Consider the following 5,000-nt stretch of genomic DNA (forward strand, 5'->3'; position numbering starts at 1 on the left):
CGTATTTGATGAGAGAATAATTTTTTTTTTGCTCTGCAAAAAATAAAGTTCATCATTTTTGCACGACATACTTTTGGTAAAGAACGTCGGCATTAGATTACTCAAGCCAAGAACTGAGTCAAGAACAAGGCGAAAACCCACAAAGCGTCCAGCCCCTCTGCGGCTCTATCGACATCGAAGCAAAAGTTATGTGATAATTTGAGTATGTGTAAGTGTGTTTGCCTAATTGACCTGATTGCAATATGCAATTAGGTCTTGGTGTGAAATCTCCATGTTCCATCACTAGTCAAACTTGGCTTTAAACTCATTTGTCTGATTTTATTATTTGTTTCCATCCTCCTCCTTAAATCAACGCGTCTGTATGGAAAACTATTTCCAAATGTCCTTCAAACACCTTGTCTATTTATATAATTGTGCTGTGGTCGTGGGGTCCTGTCTTAGCGCTTCCGTTGCCCAAAATTATCATTGAATTTGCTCAAAGTTTCTGATTTTACTATTTCTCGTATGTCATTTTAGGAATCAGTGTATCTTCATGGGGACCTATCCTTCTTAATATTCTACAGACATCTTGTATTTATTTCATTTTTTGCCCTCTGTTTCGCTTCAACCCGGAGAGACTTTTTCATGCATTCCACTCCTTTCATATTTCGTCTGTAATATCTCTTTTCTCTCTTCCAATGTTGGCACTTCCAGCTTATTTAGTCTCTTTAATATCGGCTAGGCTGTAGACTGTTTTGGTCATCACTCTTTGAGTTTGCTCTATGTTTTTTTTCATATATTTCTCATTGTGTAGGAACTATACCACCGCAGGGGCCACCGTGGCTTAGTGGTTCCGCGCGCGTCTGGTAACCGCGTGGGAATTTCGGGCTTGGAAGGGTATCCACTCTGAGTAATGGTCCCCGACCGCTGTTCACCTGAGTCGGACCTGAGCTAACTTGGTGACATCACTGTGTGATGCATTAGTTTCCTCTAGGTATCGTCACTGCTAACAGTGGCATTCTGTGGACACCACCGTCTCTCCTTCGCTCATGTGGGAACTGTTCCGGACCACCTGCAAGGTTGAGGTCCGGATACCAGGCCCGCAAAATTACGAATATATATGTGTGTGTGTATATATATATATATATATATATATATAGATATATTATATATATATATATATATATATATATATATATATATGTATATGTATATATCACTACAATCTACTCTATGGTCCAACCTGGAGCTAATCAGGATTATGATGAGTTTTTTCACCATGTCCTCGTTCATAAAGTAGAATTTCGTTCTTATGTTTATCAGTAATTCATAAACCTCTCATGTAATCTTAATGTTTGTTTTTTCAACGACAAAATTCATTGCCATTAGTCCTAGGTATTTTTCTTCTTTCGCTGTTGTGATTGCTTTCGACAGTTTTCAAGTTTTTTATTATTTTCCCCACGTCTGATCTCATATACAAGTTTTTAGCCTGTCTAGATCTGACTGTAACAATTTTACTCTCCTCATGATCTCGGTATCATCATCATGATGTCATTTACATAGATCAAAATAATTACTAGCAACATATTAAGACAGCATGACAGGACTCGTACTAATGTATCTAAATTGGACAAATTTAGATTTACATACATACATACATACATACATACATACATACATACATACATACATACATACATACATACATACACACATATACCAAAGGCTCATTTCCCCCTTCCATGGGTGGTAGCCAAAAGACAAGGTATAGAAACCACTTCCACCCATTCCATCCCCTACATACTCTACTCCCCTCTACCCTCTTCCCTCCATCTTATCTTGGCACCTCCTAGATGACGGGTCATCCCTGCATCTTGTCCACTGCCCTGGGTCAGAAGTAGTGTCGCAGGACACAGCACATCAACAGCAAGGCCGCTTCATTAATTCTGCGATCCCCCTCTCCATCCCCTCATACTCCCTCACCCCCCATCACCCATCCACTCCCCCTCATGGATCACAGCATCATCTATACACAATCTTTCTCCATTCACACCTATCTTCTGTCCTCTCCCGTCCTTCCTCAACAGACATTCCCCTCTTCTGCCAATGTCCCTTTTACCACATTCATCCATCTCATCCTAGGTCGCCCCCTCATGTCCAATCCTTCCTCATCTGCCTTCCACACCTGTTTTACTAGTCTTTCTTCACTCATTCTTTCCATGTGTCCAAACCATCCCAAAACTCTTTCATCCACCCTATCTCCCAACTTCTTTTCCACCCCTGTTCTCCTCTTCACCTCCTCATTTCTCACACTACCTAACCTAGTAACCACTATCATACTTCTCAGGTATTTCATCTCAAACACATTCAAACTCCTTCTCTCTTCCTTTCTATGTTCCATGTTTCTGCCCCATACAGTGCTGTCGGCACAATTACTCCTTCATACAATCTCCTCTTAGCATCCATTCCCAAATGTCTATTTATCATTACACTTTTTAATCCACCAAGGCATTTACTCGCTTCTCTCAATCTACATTCTACCTCCACCTCCACTCCACCTTTTCCTGCCACATTTGCACCCAAGTATCTAAAACTATCCACTTCCTCCAGTCCCTCTCCCTTAATACTCACTTCCAACCTGCTGCCACTCTATCCCCTTGTACATCTTATCAAATAACTTTTACCCAAATTTATCTTCAACTTCCTTCTTTTGCTCACCTTCTCAAACTCTGTCACTAACTTCCTCAATCCCTCCTCCGATCCTGCTACAAGTGCAGTGTCGTCAGGAAACAACAACTGGCGTATCTCCCACTTTTCTCCATTTTCTTTAACCATCTCCAATCCCTGACCCACTACCCTTGCATTCACCTCTCGCACCACCACATCCATGTATAAATTGAACAGCCAGGGCGACATAACACATCCCTCACAAAGTCCCCAACCTAACCTAACCTAACTTTTACCTCAAACCATTCATTCTCTCCATTTCTAATCCTAACACAGACTCTACTACTCTTATAAAAACTCTAGAATGCTCTTAACAGCTTTCCTCCTATCCCATATATCTGCAATACCTCCTACAGTGCCTTCCTGTCTACTCTGTCATAAGCCTTTTCCAGATCCATAAAAGACCAAAAAAGCATCCTTACCTTTTCCTATATCTTTCTCACATATCTGTCTTACCAAAAATCTGATCTACACAACCCCTACCTGTCCTAAACCCACACTGCTCCTCACCAATTACTCCCTCTATTCCTCTCATAATCCTCTTAATCAAGACCCTTCCATAAGCCTTCTCAACTACACTCAACAAGCTGATCCCTCTGAAACTACTACACTCACACTTGTCCCCCTTTCCCTTGTAAATTGGAACTATACAGACACTCCTCCAGTCCTCCGGCACTCTAATCTCTCTTAAATAAACATCAAATAACCTCACCAGCCAGTCCACCATAACTGTACCTTTACCTCCTTTTTTCAGACATTCTGCATGGCATCCATCCAACCCAGGTGCCTTACCTGCTCTCATCATTTTAACAGTTCCCTCCACTTCATCTTTCCTTATTTCTCCTCAATTTTCCTCACTCATCATGGTAATTTTCTTGGCACTTCCCTTGGCACTTTCTTAGCAACTCCCTAAAATACTCTGCCCATATTCTTCTTACTCCCTTCTCTTCCATTATTATCTCTCCATCTGCACCACTTACCTTTTCTTCTCTACTTGATTCGCCTCATCTTCCTCTTTTAATTTCTTTCCAAAACATCTTTTTATTACTTTCAAAAATTTCTGTCATACTCCTACCCCATTTCACATCAGCTTTCCTCCTTGCATCCTTTATCTTATGCTTTACTTCCCTTCTCTTTACTTTGTACCTCTCATATGATTCCCTCGTCCAAATTTGTAGCCAATCTATGAAAGCCTGCTTCTTCTCTTCTACACCCTTCTTTGCTTCCTTCTATTTCCTCCCATCCTCCTTGTTCCACACACCATCCTTGCACACCTTATGATTCCCTCCTTAGATCATCCCCATTCCTCCTCCACTCCTAGTTCTACTATATTCTTCACTCCCTTCCACTCCTCTCTCAGCTTCATATACTCCTCCTTTTCTTTCTCATTTAAGCAGTTCACTCTAAGTACCTCCCTACCTTCTGCCCTTTTCCTCTTTCTCCACCTATTCTCCACTCTCAACTTACCTTCCACCAGAAAATGATCTGATATTCCCCCACTCTCTCCCCTTAGAATATGTACATCCTTAACCCTTTCTACTATACTCCTGGTTACCTCTATATAGTCCATTAACGCTCCATCTATTACCCTTCCAACCACCACCCTCTCCCATGTGTACTTATGCTTGACTTTCTTCCTAAACACTGTATTTGCTATCATCAACTCTCTTTCGAGACACATCTCCACCATCAACTCTCCACTACAATTTTTTCCTGGAACTCCATACTTCCCAATCACTCCGTCTATTGGTTCATTTCCTACCCTAGCATTAAGGTCTCCCAATACAACTACATTGACATTTCTCCCTAATCCCTCTATGCACTTATTTAGATCTATCCAAAAAGTCTCCCTTTCCTTTACACTCTTCTCACTACCAGGCCCATACGCACTTAAATCTAGATTTAAGAAGGAAATAGGCAAGAACTGGTATACCAATATAGTGGTGGACGAATGGAATAAACTTAGTAACCATGTAGTTGTGAGCGCTGAAATTATTGGCTGTTTTAAAAGGTTAGATAACTTTATGAATGGAAATGATAGTGCAGGCCTTATGGTCCCTTGCAGTCTCCTTTATTCTTATTTTCTTATGTTCTAACACCGAGCCTTGTCAAAGTCCATTAACTATTTCACGCTAATCAAATATCCTATAATTCACTACTGTCTTCATTAATCTATCCCTCAGAAAATATTTTATTCATTGCAGCAAGTTCAAGTTCTGTATTCCAGTTTCCATGTCAATCTTTCATGTTGTCCCCAACCGAAAGCTTTATTTAGATCCAGGAATACACAGTCT

At 40.7% G+C, this 5,000-nt stretch overlaps 1 protein-coding gene across 2 annotated transcripts in view; it reads right to left on the reverse strand.

Annotated features, from left to right (window-relative positions):
* Positions 1–5,000, reverse strand: part of LOC143019609 (uncharacterized) — a 24,053-nt gene that overhangs the window by 6,015 nt on the left and 13,038 nt on the right. The gene's annotated exons all lie outside the window — the stretch shown is intronic.

The sequence above is a fragment of the Oratosquilla oratoria genome, chromosome 37, assembly GCF_046742065.1.
Source record: "Oratosquilla oratoria isolate Oo_2021 chromosome 37, ASM4674206v1, whole genome shotgun sequence".
Lineage (NCBI taxonomy): Eukaryota > Metazoa > Arthropoda > Malacostraca > Stomatopoda > Squillidae > Oratosquilla > Oratosquilla oratoria.